General features: G+C 41.8%; 3 long non-coding RNA genes across 3 annotated transcripts in view; 2 read left to right on the top strand and 1 right to left on the bottom strand.

The window, feature by feature from the left end:
- LOC147109473 (uncharacterized) overlaps positions 1–16,434 on the bottom strand; it is a 56,363-nt gene that overhangs the window by 11,619 nt on the left and 28,310 nt on the right. Inside the window, exon 2 of the long non-coding RNA XR_015080285.1 lies at positions 4,771–4,860. This is a non-coding gene — a long non-coding RNA (uncharacterized LOC147109473). The remainder of the gene's footprint in view (positions 1–4,770; positions 4,861–16,434) is intronic.
- LOC147109475 (uncharacterized) lies at positions 4,887–8,714 on the top strand. Its single transcript, XR_015080287.1, has 2 exons — positions 4,887–5,187; positions 8,324–8,714. It is a non-coding gene; the product is annotated as an uncharacterized LOC147109475 (long non-coding RNA).
- On the top strand, positions 10,750–14,531 carry LOC147109474 (uncharacterized). The gene is made up of 2 exons (XR_015080286.1): positions 10,750–11,030; positions 14,001–14,531. It is a non-coding gene; the product is annotated as an uncharacterized LOC147109474 (long non-coding RNA).

Below are 16,434 nucleotides of genomic sequence, written 5' to 3'. Positions count from 1 at the left end.
AGGAGCAGGAGTAGGCCAATCGGCCCCTCGAGCCTGCTCCACCATTCAATAAGATCATGGCTGATCTGATCCTAACCTCAAATCTTCTATCACTCTGCATCCACCCGAACCCATGTGATCTCCCGGGAGAGGCGAAAAACCAGATAAAGACCCAATGGCCAATTTGGGAGAAAAAAATCTGGGAAATTCCTCTCCGACCCATCTAGGCGATCGAAATTCTTCCAGGAGATCACTCTGTCCCTATATTTCCTACAGTACTTACCTTCTGTAAAGGCGATCTCCACCCCAGCCAGGAACAGGAATAAAACCATCTCCTGAAATCTAACAGAATTAGAACACAGTAGGAGCAGAACAAGGCTACACGGCCCCTGGGCCCACTCCACTACCCACAGGGCCATGACCATTCCGAACCCAGACTCATGTCCAATTTCCTGCCCGCTCCCCGTAACCCTTAATTCCCTTTACTTCTAGGAAACTATCTATTTCTGTTTTAAATTTATTTAATGATGTAGCTTCCACAGCTTTCTGGGGCAGTAAATTCCACAAACCTACCACCCTCTGAGTGAAGAAGTTTCTCCTCATCTCAGTTTTGAATGAGCAGCCCCTTATTTTAAGATTATGCCCCCTAGTTCTAGTTTCACCCATCATTGGGAACATCCTCACCGCATCCACCCGATCAAGCCCCTTCACAATCTTATATGTTTCAATAAGATCGCCTCTCATTCTTCTGAACTCCAATGAGTAGAGTCCCAATCTACTCAACCTCTCCTCATATGACCACCCCCTCATCCCCGGGATTAACCGAGTGAACCTTCTTTGTACTGACTCGAGGGCAAGTATGTCTTTTCTTAAGTATGGACACCAAAACTGTATGCAGTATTCCAGGTGCGGCCTCACCAATACCTTGTACAACTGCAGCAATACCTCCCTGTTTTTATATTCCAACCCCCTAGCAATAAAAGCCAACATTCCATTGGCCTTCTTAATCATTTGCTGCACCTGCATACTAACTTTTTGAGTTTCGTGCACCAGGACCCCCAGATCCCTTTGTACTACAGTACTTTCCAGTTTCTTGCCATTAAGATAATAACTTGCTCTATGATTTTTCCTGCCAAAGTGCATAACCTCACACTTTCCAGTATTGTATTCCATCTGCCAAATCTCTGCCCACTTACTTAGCCTGTCTATGTCCCTTTGCAGGTTTTTTATGTCCTCCTCACTCACTACTTTCCGTCCCATCTTTGTATCATCTGCAAACTTTGATATGTTACACTCGGTCCCCTCCTCCAAATCGTTAATATAGATTGTAAACAGTTGGGGACCCAGCACTGACCCCTGCGGAACACCACTAGTTACTGGTTGCCAATCTGAGAACGAACCATTTATCCCAACTCTCTGCTTTCTGTTAGAGAGCCAATCCTCCACCCACGCCAGAATATTACCCCCAATCCCGTGATTTTTTATCTTGAGCAATAATCTTGTGTGGCACCTTGTCAAATGCCTTTTGGAAGTCTAAATACACTACGTCCACTGGTTCCACTTTATCCACCCTGTATGTTACTTCCTCAAAGAACTCAAGCAAATTTGTTAAACATGACTTCCCCTTCATGAAACCATGCTGAGTTTGCCCTATTAAATTATGTTTATCCAAATATCCCGTTACTGTCTCCTTAATAATGGACTCTAACATTTTACCAACCACAGATGTTAGGCTAACAGGTCTATAGTTTCCAGCCTTCTCCCTACTACCCTTTTTAAATAAGGGTGTTACATTAGCAGTTTTCCAATCTGCCGGGACCTTTGCTGAGTCCAGTGAGTTTTGGAAAATTATTACCAATGCATCCACAATCCCTACCGCTACTTCCCTCAAGACCCTGGGATGCAAGCCATCAGGTCCAGGGGATTTATCCGCCTTGAGTCCCATTATTTTACCAAGTACCACTTCCTTAGTGATTTTAATTGTATTTAGTTCCTCCCCCCCTAGAGCCCCCTGTTTGTCCAGTGTTGGGATATTCTTAGTGTCCTCTACTGTAAAGACTGATACAAAATAATTGTTCAGTGTTTTTGCCATCTCCATGTTTCCCACCATTAATTTCCCAGTCTCATCCTCTAAGGGACCAACATTTACTTTAGCCACCCTTTTTCGTTTTATATAACTATAGAAACTTTTACTGTCTGTTTTTATATTTTTTGCTAATTTACTTTCATAATCTATCTTCCCTTTCTTAATCAATCTTTGTGTTATTTTTTGCTGTCTTTTAAAGACTTCCCAATCTTCCATCCTCCCACTAGATTTGGCTACCTTATATGCCCTTGTTTTTAGTCGGATACTATCCTTAATTACTTTACTTAGCCATGGATGGCTATCTTTTCTTTTACACCCTTTTTTCCTCAGTGGAATATATTTTTTTTGGAAGTTGTAAAATAACTCCTTAAATGTACACCACTGGTCATGTACCGTCTTACCCTTTAATCTATTTTCCCAGTCCACTCTAATCAATTCCGCTCTCATACCTTCATAGTCTCCTTTATTCAAGCTCAGCACGCTTGTTTGAGATCCAACCTTCTCACCCTCTAATTGAATATGGAACTCAACCATGTTATGGTCACTCATTCCAAGGGGATCCTTTACTAGGACATTTTTAATTAATCCTGTCTCATTACACAGGACCAAATCTAAGGTTGCTTGCCCCCTGGTCGGTTCAGTTACATACTGCTCAAGAAACCCATCCCTAATACACTCAATGAACTCTTCCTCAAGGCTGCTCTGCCCAATTTGATTTGTCCAGTTAATATGATAATTAAAATCCCCCATAATTATAGCTGTTCCCTTATTACAAGCCTCAACTATTTCCTGATTGCAACTGTTCGGAGGCCTATAGACTACACCCACTAGTGTTTTTTTCCCCTTATTATTCCTTACCTCCACCCAAACTGTTTCACTATCCTGCTCCTTTGACCCAATATCATTTCTCTGTATTATAGTGATTCCTTCCTTTATTAACATAGCCACCCCACCTCCTCTCCCTTCCTGCCTGTCCTTCCTGATTGTTAAATAACCTGGTATGTTTAATTCCCAGTCATGGTCACCCTGCAGCCATGTTTCTGTAATGGCCACAAGATCATACCCATATGTCATTATTTGTGCCATTAACTCATTCATTTTGTTACGAATGCTACGTGCATTCAGATAAAGAACTTTCAAATATGTTTTGTAACACTTAGTTCCTGTTTTTTCCCTTTTTAGTACTTTACTTTTTACTCCATACCTTCTGTCCCTTCCTGACACATTCTGTTTTTTAATTCCCCCACTGCTACCTAAGTCTATGACCTTCTCTGTTGTCATTTCTATTATTTGTTCTCTAGAAACCTCCCCCCCACTAATTAGTTTAAAGCCCTCTCTACAGCCCTAGTTATATGATTCGCCAGGACTCTAGTCCCAGCACTGGCCAAGTGGAGTCCGTCCCAACAGAACAGCTCCCTCCTGTCCCAGTACTGGTGCCAGTGTCCCAAGAAGCAAAACCCATTTCTCCCACACCAGTCTTTGAGCCACGCATTTAACTCTTTAATTTTATTTATCCTAGCCAAATTCGCTCGTGGCTCAGGTAATAACCCAGAGATTATTACCCTTGAGGTTCTGTTTTTTAATTTGACCCCTAGCTGCTCATACTCCTTTAACAGAACCGTCTTCCTTGTCCTATCTACGTCGTTTGTACCAACATGGACCACGACAACTGGATCCTCCCCCTCCCACTGCAAGTTTCTTTCCAGCCCAGAAGAGATGTCCTTAACCCTGGCACCAGGCAGGCAACACAGCCTTCGGGACTCCCGCTCTTGACTGCAGAGAACCCTATCTATCCCCCTAATGATACTATCCCCTACCACTACAACATTTCTTTTTACTCCCTCCACTTGAATGGCCCCCTGTACCACGGTGCTGTGGCCAGGTTGCTCATCCTCCCTGCAGTCCCCGCTCCCGCCCTCACAGGGAGTAAGAACCTCGATCCTGCTGGACAAGAACAAGGGCTGCGTCTCCTTCAACACTACATCCTGGACCCTTGTACCTTCCTCACTCGTAGTCACACCGTCCTGTCCCTGACCACGGACTACATCTGCAGTAATTAACTTCATAGGTGTGACCATCTCCTGAAACATAGAGTCCAGGAACTTCTCCCCCTCCCTGATGTGTCACAGTGTCCGAAGCTCGGTCTCAAGCTCCATAACATGGAACTTGAGTTCCTCTAGCAGCAAACACTTGTCGCAGATGTAATCACCGTTAGCCTCAATGGGGTTCACCGGCTCCCACATCTCGCAACAGTAACACATCACCTGCTCCATTCTATATAATTAATTTAATTTCTTATTATTAGTTATGAAGACCCTGCCCGGATATATATGATAATATCACACCACTATTCAATAGGACTTACCAACTTAAAGGTATGAAAGAGAAGAGAAGGAAGAAAACCAACCAACAAGCTGATCATCAACCTCCTCCTTGAATACTGTCTGTGGAGCCTGTTTGGTTGACTCGTCTCGCTGCTCCGCCTCCACAGTGCTGTCTAAGCCTGGGAGTGGGGAATAAAACAGAGCAAAAAACACACCCTCACCTCCCACTTATCCGAACTCTCCCACTTAGCAAAACTCCAACAGCACTCAATGCACAAAGCACTCCGTGCACTGCACTAGCCCCTCCTCTTTTATACCCGGATTCTACTTCCTGCTTAAACTGCCCAAGAGTTTAAAAAACCCTTACAAAATTAAACTTACTTCAAATAAGTTGCAGAGAAGGTTGGAGTTGTTGTTGGTGCTGCTGGTGTGCCTGGTGATGCTGGTGTTGTGGCTGATCGTGGTCAGATTCTGAGGACCAAGGTAAGAGAGTATAAACTGTACCCATGCTGATGGAATGGATGGCAGGTGAAGTTGAGATGACAGAAGCGATCTGTCAATGGTGAGGGAAGTTGTTCCAATGAGGTGACACTGGATAGAAAGTTTGCTCCAAACACTTGCAACCTGCATAACGCTCAATCTGTCTTCCAAATGTAGTAAGCAACAGCTTCTGAGCTTGGAAAGTGAACAGCTGTGAGATGGAAGCTTTTATTCCATGGCCATTCAACTCCTGCCCAGCTTAACAGATGTGATCCTCGAGCAGTGTGGACCCCATTGGTGAGCTGGTAAATTCTAAAGGTGAGCTCATAATTGTTGTTAATCCTCTGTTAACAAGGTCATAATGACCTGAATTGCCTCCCCCGCCGCTGTGTGTTGGGTCTGCTCAGTGCTGACAGGCCCGGTATTTAGTAAAAGCACATAGCGGTGGGTTAACAGCGGGGTCCTGTCCCGCTGTCAAAAAAAAACACTTTCCCACCCGACCCGCCACCAATTGCGCCCGCTGACCCCCTGGAAAATTCCCCCAGTTAACTCTGTTTCTCTCTCCGCAGATGCTGCCTGACCTGCTGAGTATTTCCAGCATTTCCAATCTTAATCAGATGTTGTGTTAACACTTTATATTCATTTTCCATGTCCAATTTGAATTTTGAAAATGGAGCCAGCTTTCCATTACTTACCACAACTCACAAGCAATGATGTGAGAAATGGTAAGATGCAAAAGTTCACTGCGGAGAGTAACAATGAAGAGATATTGAAGAGGTACACAAAGAAATACTTGAATATGTTGGCAGGGAGAATGATAGTGAGGACATTGATGGTGAACAAGAAAAGAAAGCCAATGTGTCTCTTTCTTAGATATATGTAATCTGACATAGGAAAACTTTTAAATACTTGTGAAATATATTACAAAAATGTTAGGTATTGTGTTGTAATATAGTTTAGAATACTTGAAGGGGTGTACTTTGCTAGCAAGAAATTCGTCCAACTCAAGATAATGAACTATAAGGCAGATTTTTTCTTCAAAAGGTATTTTAATATTTTTTGTAATAAATTATTATGGTGTCTTGGCATTTTATAAGCCCAAACTATTTCACAGCATTCTGAGGTTTACAGATATAACAAATGGTACACTTATATTTCATTCACAATTTTCTTTGCACATGATTTTCACAAAGAAATTCACATCAAAGGCCAAGAAAGGATGATTCTAGGCCATAAATTATCAAGCTGTGAGATAGACTAAGAGAACTCATCCATGGGGTGGTGCTTAGGCCTTTTGCATCCATTTTGCCATTTGAATTTATTATAATTCCTCTATGTCTTTGTGTAACTATGGTAACCAAAAACTAGGTACAATTCTCATTTGGACCATAATGTTTCAGAATGGTATCTAAAAAACCACCATTGCTTAATAATTTACAAAACATTTCTGACCTGCTTTAACCATTCAAACAATATTCACACATGTTTTGTGGACTGTTGATATGATCTCCTCGGACACACAGGCCTAGGCTTCCTGTGTTCTTTCCTCTTTAGCCGAACTTGGGGCAGGCTGAAGTCCTGCCCTGCTAGAGATATTCCCCAGTCAAGGGAGCACAGAAAACCTAGGCCATACTCTAGCAATCTATTTGTACACCTGAATACTCCAGCTCCTGACAATGTTTCCAACATTTATTTTGCCATTACATCTAGATACAAATATACTGTTGGAACTATAATTATGTTGGAATTTCTGTGTTAAATAAGGTTTTTAATTTGCCTTCAAATTGTTAAATTGTTTTTCTTCTGCAGATTAACTAATCCACACGTTTCTCATGCAATGAGCTGTAGGATTTCAATGAATTTATTTCCTCCCATTTCTGATGTCACTGCCATTCTGATGTCATTGCAGTGGAAGTAGTTTTATTCCAACAGTTACAGATCCACAAATATTGATAACGAACTTTTAATTCTTTAATTGAGGCTGTGTTATTGAGCCACAGCACAGAAAGAGTCCATTGAGCCCTTTGTGTCTGTCCTGACTCTTTGTGAGCAACCCAAAACAAATCACGCTGCCCTGCTTTCTCCCCATAGCCCTGTATTTTCCTCTACTTCAAATATTAATTTTTCAATACTGAGGGAGAGCCCCTTCTTTCCTTCCTTTGAAAGGTGCAATGGTCTGCATCTCCACTAATCCCTGTGGCCAAGCTTTCCATATTCTAACAACTCTGCTTTAATGCATTTCTCTCATTCTCTTAAGCATTAATTTTAAATTGATGCCCCATTATCATTGCTTTCCCAACCAGACGTAATAACCTTTCACTATTCATCCCATTAAAACCCTTTATAATTTTAAAAACCTCAATTAAACCTTCTTTTGGCCTTCTCTGCTCCAGTGGAAATAGTTCAAGTATCCCTAGTCTCTCCTCATCCTGATGAATCTATATAGCTGTACACTCTATATGGCTTGCTACAATAGAGAAGCCCAAAATTACACACACTATTCTAATTGTAGCTTAAACAATGCCTTGTACAAATTTATCCTTACTTCTTGCCCTTGTACTCTACGCCCTTATTATAAAGCCTAAAATGCCATTAGTATTTTTATGGTTTTATTATTCTGCATTCACACTTTCAAGGAACTATGGAGTATTTTTTTGTTTTCCCTGGTTGACCAGTAATCTGGCAGAGTGGATCGCCAGCCTGTAGAATCAGTAGAATCTGCCTGATTTTCATTTCAATGATTTCAATGTAATGGACATCAGAAGATTTCTATAATGGATGGGCGATCCGCTCCGCCCTGCCAGATTATTGCCCATGCAGTGAAAATTAAAATGTACTCCTTTGTAGTTGAACCCCTAGGTCTCGTTGTTCATTCAGACTCTTCGACATTTTTTATTGCGTTTATACTCCCATTCCTTATTTTTCCTCCTAAATTGCATTACTTCAAAATTCTCCTCTTTAAATTACATCTGCCATCTGTCTGCCCATTCTGCTAACCTAGAGTCTTTTACAGACCTCCTCACTGTTTGCCAAACCCCCTACATTTATGTCATCAGCAAAATTTGACACAATGTTCGCTATGCCTAAGTCCCAGTCACATATGAGAGAGAGTTGAAGTAAGATATTAAAAATTGGGTATAACAGGGCAAGACAACCAGAATTCAATTGTAACACCAATATACACGGTGGAGGGAATGGGTTAATTCATGCTCTGAGTGGAACAATAGAGGTCTGTATATTGTATGAACCCAGCTAAGTTTTAAACATGATTAAATGACTTCAAATGCTGAGAGATTAAACTGCAAGAACAACTCATGGAAAGATTTAGGAAGATGTGTGTGTTCGGTCAAGTGGGGAGACACATATGCACCTAAGAGTCTGTTTATTGTAATTCACAACAGGGTTCCATTCTTCAAAATATAGTAGAGCTAACTAAAGTGTATTTGCTTTGCAGAGATGACCCAAAGCGAGACAGAAAGTCTGTGGTTTGCCCGCTTTAACAAGGACTGATATCTTAAGAAAACACTTAACAAGCCAAACCATCGGACTACGGGCAAATGGATGGTTGTAAAGTAATTATGAGGCCCATGGTCACAAGAGGTGACTGGACCAACTGATAACTAAATGTGGGAATTGGGGTCGGCAAGAAGATGAACTGTCACGGTTTTATAATTACAATTTAGCTATAACTCTGTATATGCTGATAAGCTTATCCCCGCCCCTCGGGGCAGGGCCTTAATTTTTGTATAACTGTGTGGACTTCGAGAGGTTCGTTGGAGTTTGAGTCTTGTGTAGGGACACAAGAAATTTTCTCCCCAGGCCTGAATAAACCGTTTTGACTTCAATTATTGGGTCTGTCTTTCTTTCAACAAGCCAGTGACGTCGACCTTGTATATCACTTGGTCCGCACTTTGGGGGCTTACATCAGAGTGAACAAATGTGGGCCCAGCACAGACGCCTGGGGCACACCCTTCTTCAATCCAAGCAACACTCATTTACCCTGACCCTTTGTTTTCTGTCCATCACTCAATCCATTCTATTTCTATCCATTCTGTTACATTTTTTCTTATACCAAATGCTTTAATTTTTGTAACAAATCTTGTGAGCAACAGGTATGGAATGCCTTCTGACAATTCATATATGCTACATCCTTTTATCTGTATCTTTATCGATCACTTCTTCAAAAAAACTTAAAACTATCAAAAATGATTTGCCTTCATTGAATACAAACTGACTGACCTGGACAATCCCATGCATTGCTAAATGCTAACTAATTTGATTGTGAATTGTAGTTTCTAAAAGTTAGTCTACAACTGACAATAGACTGACTGATGTATTGTTACCCGACTTATCGTTCTTGAATAGAGGTACGTATTACATTGACTACCCTCCAATCCCAGGGCATACTTTGCATATCTAAGAAGGATTGAAAAGTTGTGGCCAGCACCTCTGGTATCTCACCTCTGACTTCAACAACCTCAAATACATGACATCAGGACCCAGGGACATCTATTTTGAGCTCTGCTACTTTTTTCAGAAGCAACTCCGTTTCAACAGTTACCTCTAACAATTTTTCCACATCCTTCTCTAATACACCTATATTCTCACTTCCCCCTTTATTTGTAAAAACTGTTACAAAATATTTATTTAGTAACTCTTCCATACCTTCATTCTCCACAACTGAATTCCTTCTTCATCCCTGAGAGATCCTACCTCTCTTTAATGATTCTTTTACTTTAATATTCTTATAAAAACCCTTACTATTTCTTTTTAGATTATCTGCTGGCCTCTTGTCATATCCTCTTTAGCCGTTCCAACCACCCTTTTCACCTCACGTTACACATTCTATAGTTGTCGTGATTACTACTGATTGCCTCTCTCAAGTCTCAGTTTTAATCTCTATTTATACCTGGAAATTTATCCTTTTTGTCTCATAGAAATATATCTTTTGTTTTTAACCTCTCATATTTGAAGAGTTCCCCACTGCTGATTTGTCATTTTCATTTCTTAACTCTTCTGTCCAGTTAATTTGGGCCAGATCCTACCTTACCTCAAGGAACTTTGCCTTTTTCCAGTCTTGCACCCTTATCTTTCATTCTTTATTCTACTTTCCTATTTTCACATTGAACGAAACTGTGTTGTAATCACTATTTCTCAATTGCTCTCCTACTCTCACATCAGTTACTTGTCCTTCCTCATTTCCCAAAACTAAATGAAGCAATGCCATGGCCACTCATGTGACGTGATGAATATCCCCACCAACGAAACCAACTGGATAGGCCTCGAGTGATAAAATCACAAATGAGTTGTGGTTGCCTTAAGAGTGGAGGTGTTTATTGCATGACATAATGCATTACGCTCTGAAATTCTTTCCCTAAACCTTGCTGCCTCTCCACTTCCTTCTCCTCCATTTATGACCCTCCTTAAAAACCACCTCTTTGATCGAGGTTTTAGTCACCCCTCCTAATATCTCCTTTGGTTTGGTGTCCACTTTTATCTGATTATGCTTCTATGAAGCACCTTGGGACATCTTTTCGATGTTCAAGGCTCTGTAGAAATGCAAGTTATTGTTGTTGTAATACAGTGATTTTAAAATATTATCAATCACTCAGCCCCATCCAGGAGAAAAACGATGTAGCTAGAATATTTTGAAAGGAGATCCTCTGCAGAGCCCTTTTGCTGAAAGCAATTGCTCTGCGTTTATCCAAATGGTTTAAAAGTTGCCAAAAAGGTGCAATAACATACATTATTTAATATACAAATTGTACTACATTTATAACACTTGTTCATTTGTCGAGATGTTGAGTATGTTTCTACATTGCAAAATAAATCGCTTTGTGATGTCACTTTGCAATGTCACTTTGTGATGTCACTTTGTCACTGTGACATCCCATCTGTGGAGAAAGTATTTCTTGTGCCACTTGTAAATTGCCACATGAGGGTTAGCAGTAAATTAACCTGCTCTTTTGGTGCTTTTTTATTGGAAGTTGCACATTTAGTTTAGGAGCTCATCTGCTTTTAATTGATCACTTTTCACGACAGTGTCTAGCTTTGTGTACCGTTAAATCACTGGGAAGGAAGTGACCTCAAAGTTTCAGCAAAGGAACACTGCAGGTGTCGTAGCCTTCGGAACCTTTAAGACATTATTTAGTCCATCAAAGGTAACATTCTTTGAACGTTACAGATAGATCGATATTAAATTGGAAACCTTACAATAAGAAGTGTCAATACCGGTGGACGTTTCAGTGTCAATTATGCAGGATAATATTGTATTTGGGTTTTAAAAAAATAGTTTACACTTAGTTTAGTTGAATTGTGTATTAAAGCTTATAGCTTATTGTTTGAAAAGGTTCGGGTGGTAGCAGAGGTCCAAAATCACAGCAATGTGCTCAGTAGATGCCATGTCAGTGAGTGAGCCAACATTGGTGACTTAAATATTGCTGATATGAGAATAGGGCAGTAAAATAATTTAGCAAAAATTGGAGGAGAGGGGATGCAGCAACAAATTTATTTAAAAAATTCTAAACATTTTCCATTAATTAAAAAAAAAAATTCTCCCCTTTGTTAGTGTAACTGCAAGGGCTCAGCAGAGTAACTGGACAGGAGCGAAGGCTCCAGTAGAAAACACGTTTAAAACAAGCACTGGTTAGCAGAACCTTCCCCATATTCTTATTTTACTGTGTTTTAAACAAAACTCTCTTTAATCACAGCTGCATTTAAACAGCAAAATGCACAACTATGTGTGACACAGCATCACTTGAGACATGTGCGTGGGACCAGCAAAAAAAAAATGGTTTCCATTTAAATTGTAATTTTAAGGCAAGTTTTAAAAATGAACACATAGACGTCATGTAGTGGTCTGTGTGAGGAGTGACTTCATTATCTTTCATTATGATGTCATGTGACATCATAGAACTTGTCTTTATAGAAGTTTTCAAACTTAATTTTATTTTTATTTGCATATATATATATATATAAAATGCATACTAAGTAGCTGATGGTGTATTGAAAATATACCAATGATAATGACAAGGTGATTTTCCCGTAGATCTTCGCTAACTAGTCATAAGGAGTATATACAAATATGGTATCATCAGTGAATTACCACTTCAAATATTCTTTTGATGTTATGCAATGTGATGGCATAATGCAGAGTAGTGAATTCATTCAGTGCACACTGGCAGTGTGTGTTTGTGGGATTCTGGCCGCGATTTTACTAACCTCGGCGGGTCCATGGCGGGCAATGTTGGTGGCGGGTCCCAACCCTACTGCTGGCTCCATCCCAGCTTCTAAAATGAATTTCCCTAAATTGGGTTTGTTAAGTGCGTTTCTCGGCAATTAGAGGAAGCGGGTCTGGTGATGTCATTTGATGAAGCATCATCAGCCGGTTTCCTTAAAGGGGCCATGGCCAACTTTATTTAGACATTTGTGCTGTCAGTGTTCTACAGCATTGATGTGCTGCAAACACTGACAAGCACTGCACAGAGGTGCAGGGTTGCACACAGGCTCTCCCATGATTCCCTCCATATGATTATGGAGGGAGTCACAGCACGCAGGGAGGTACTCTTCCCTTCCCATGGATGGAAGAGGCCTCCCCAGGAGATCAACACAGCCTGGTTGCACATTGCAGAGGAGGGCACAAGCAGGGATGTGGTCAGGAGGACCAGGCTAGGCTGCAGTGCCTCAAAAGTTTCAACAATCTCAGTAGATCATGAAACGATAGTACAAAGCCACACTCAGCCTCATCCTGCTGTGCCTCTCATCACATCCCCATCACTCTGCCTTCCCTACCCTACTCCTGCAGATCCTTACACTCACCAACTTACCTTGCACCTCCACCCATCCCTCTCTATGTACATTATCACATCCCCATCTCACTAGCCACCCCTCACACTCACCCTCATCCTAATGCAAGCATACCAACTAACAACACACAAGGATAGGCACTTGGGTGTTTAATGCAATGTTCATGCAAAGTTTCTGTTAATGTGGTGTCAAACATTGAAACATTTAACACTCTGCGTTTGTGGACAGATTTGTGTGCACCATTGGAAGTGGCTTAGTGAGTTGCAATGAATGGTGAGACTTAACGGTACCCCTCGCAATGGTGATGAGTGTGAAAGGAATGGCTTGGGCATTGTAGGGATGCTTAATGGTGTTGGTGTGGGGTGGTGCCAACCTGGTACATCAGGTGGCAGCCAGGATGTACAGCGTCAAGTGAAGTAAATCTGGCCATGGTGTGGCCATCCCTGGCATCCTGGGCAGCATTGTAGTTGGGTGCTGATGTCCTGTGCAGCATCAGGTGATTGTGGAGAAGGTTGGTGTGGTTGTTGGTGCTGCTAGTGTGCCTGGTTATGCTGGTGTTGGGGCTGATCATGATGGGATTCTGAGGACCAAGGTGAGAGAGTATAAAGGGCACCTATGCTGATGGAATAGATGGCAGGTGAAGTAGAGATGACAGAAGCGATCTGTCAATGGTGAGAGAGGTAATGAGGTCAGACTGGATGGAGACTTGTGTAAAGACTTGCAGCATGGTGAATCTGTTGTGGAAATGCAGTGAGGAAGAGTTTGTGGCTGAGGGAAGATATCTCTGTAAGGTGGGAGCTTTTACATTTGAAGCTGTCAACTGAACAACTGATTCAATGGCCACTGAACTCCCGCCTCAGCTTAAAAGATGTGGTCCCCGAGCTTCATGGACCCCATGGGTGAGTTGTCAATACAGAAGGTGAGCTGAAATTCATTCTTAAGTGGTTCTAAACAAGCCACCAATGACCTGAATTGGGTCCCCTGCTGTGAACCCACCGCTGTGTGTCAGGTCTGCTCAGCACTGACAGACCCGTCATCAGGGAAAGGCGCGTGGCGGCAGGTTCATAGCGGGGTCCGAACCCGCTGGGGAAAAAAAACACTTTCCCACCCGACCCATCACCAATCACGCTCGCTGACCCCCCGCAAAATCCAGCCCGTAGAGTCACTCAAGCATGTGTTTTCCATCCACCATAAGCATTTAGTATGCACCGTAAATTATAAAGCAATTATATAAGAAATGATATTCATGTCAGTGTTTCATGCCACATGCATTTCTTGGTGACTGTAGTGTACTCTTTAAATAATTTCTGTTTCCCTCACTCCAGTATTTGGAATTCACCTAGATCCAGTGTATCAACCTTCCGAGCAACATGCCTAGCTGCGGGGAGCTCATGTGGTCATTATTCTGGCTTATTATGCTGTTCTTTTTGGGTTGGCCACTCAGTATATTCTTTGGGGGCATCTATGGGTTTTTCTCACCTCTGACGACTTGTATTGGACTGGATCAGGTCACCGATGTCCTTCTACAAGGTGCAAACCTGGGCAGAACCTGTGCTGAGAATATGAGATCAAGCAAAGCTCTCTGCTAAAAAAGGATGGCTGCTACCCTTTCAGCGACAAAGAAACTTTACTACAACTGTGAGCCGTCCGCTTCGCCACTTAGATTGCTGTGGATCAGTCCATTTAAAACACTTCGTCACAGAACTTTACTTTTCACTTCTGACCTCAACGAGTGGCTGCAGATTTGTTTTACTCCTTTTATGACGTTTTTTAGCAGAATAATAGCTTTTTGAATGAAAACAAATACATTTAAATTATTTGTAATTAACATGCTGCAATAAATGGCCATCCTCTCATATATCTCAACTGCTGTTTACATGAACCTGTGATTAGAATCTGGGAAATTTTCATGCGCTCTTGGTCCACAGAACACTCAAACTATCAACTTTGTGCAGCGGCTATGCACTGAGGTGGTGGATTATTGGAAAATTTACCATCGAGTAATGCCTGCCAAGAAGAGCATGAAATAAACCATATCAGGGGCACTTTACTTACTGTAATACATGACTTTCTAACGTAATCTGTTTATTGTACATGTTATATTTATCTAAGTGGGCATATTTTAAATATAAAAACAAGTTGTTATCAGCATTTTCCTTCCTTTAGGCAGAGATTGTGGCTTAATATATTTATTAAAAGGAACAATGCAATGTCGTAAGTCAGCACACTACTGTAGGGGGTTTTGGTTTGGGGTTTGTGTCTGGTCAGTCAATAGTGTGCCTGAGCTGCCCCAGCCCCGTGCGGTTCGAATCGCTTCCCCTTTGGTTCTGACCACCAGACTTATTTACAAGTAACGATATAGACAAACGAGACCAGTGGTTTGGTGCAAAGAAAACCAATGTTTATTAATTATAGAGAACAATTACTATACAGAGAAAATCACTATGGATGCAGCACAATTACACTTAACGGGGGAGGAGAAACGGACACATCGAGGGAAAATGACTAGAATGACACTTTAGCAATTCCCCTTAACTCCCACCCTTTACACCTATCTAGGTTATCTTGTGATTGGCCAGAAAATTGATGCTCACCAGTCTAGGATGTTGAAACGCCTGCTCCGTGCCCTGTTGCCTGCCGAGGTCTTAGGTTTTCACTGCCCCAAAGCAGAGATACCCCAGTAATTTAAACGTAACTGCGGGTATTCTACTTCCCTGGACGGGCTCTTCGTCGACGGTTCTTTTTGCTGGCTTGATGGTAAGGCAGGGCACCAGAGGCGAGGCAGGAGAGAGAGAGAAATGGCCTCCCGAGGGACTAGTTATACCCTTCCCAGGAGCCCTTATCTCCCGCCAGATCAGCTCATTTCTTTTGTCTAATCTGGACGTATTGAAACTCATGCAAAAGGTACCGATCTGGGCCCATCGACCTGGATGGCTGGTAATCGGTTTTAAATGCCTCATCAGTGTTCCCCTTTGTCCAACTGGTTTCGTGATGGGGCCAGTCCAGTCTGAATGCCCCGTTGATCGTTTTGAAGCACTTGGGTAAACAATGTTGATGTCCTCTAAATGAAGGCCTGAATGCAGCTGAGCTTGTCCCACTACATTTTGAATAGGCCTTGTCTGCTCGTGATTGTTTGTGCAAACAACCTTGATGGCTCTTAATCAGAGGCCCGAATGCCACTGGGTTTGTTTCTCATGCATAAATGCAGAAGGTCTGTCTGCATTCAAGTTCTGGAAAGTTCCTTCTCACAATCATCAGAATACAAGCTTGTCAGTCCAAACTGAAACTTACAGGCTTTGGCCATGAGGCTGACTGCAGCCATCTTGTTGAGCCCTGGATTCCAAATTCAGTCCAATCAGGGCTTCTTTAATAAACCAAAAGTAAATCCTCGGGGGAGACATGAAATTTGCGAATCCTTTCACTACCCTTTTACCTTTGGAATGGGCTTCCAGGCCAGCTCTACCCAGACGGATGGGATGAGAAGTCTCCTTGTGCCTGTTAAATGTATGGGTCCTACATGAAGTGAGTTTAGACAGTCTCAATCCATTTCCTAGTAATTATAAATCCTCAGCATAAAACTGCACAAATGTAGACTGAAATGCACTTTCACTTAGAGAGGTCATAACATTTGCTGGTTTTGATAATGGAAAAAAATACACCGGTGCAGAAGGGAGAGTTAGGAAACAATTGCATAGAGTGTGTTTTATACTATGGATGTTCAAGCCTTTCAAATGGGTTGCATGGGTACATACTGTGGAG

This window comes from Somniosus microcephalus, chromosome 12 (assembly GCF_052327205.1).
Source record: "Somniosus microcephalus isolate GS21.2 chromosome 12, FLI_Smic_1.0, whole genome shotgun sequence".
Taxonomy (NCBI): Eukaryota; Metazoa; Chordata; class Chondrichthyes; order Squaliformes; family Somniosidae; genus Somniosus; species Somniosus microcephalus.
Note: the sequence above shows the minus strand (reverse complement) of the source record. Positions and strands in the feature narration are given on the sequence as shown.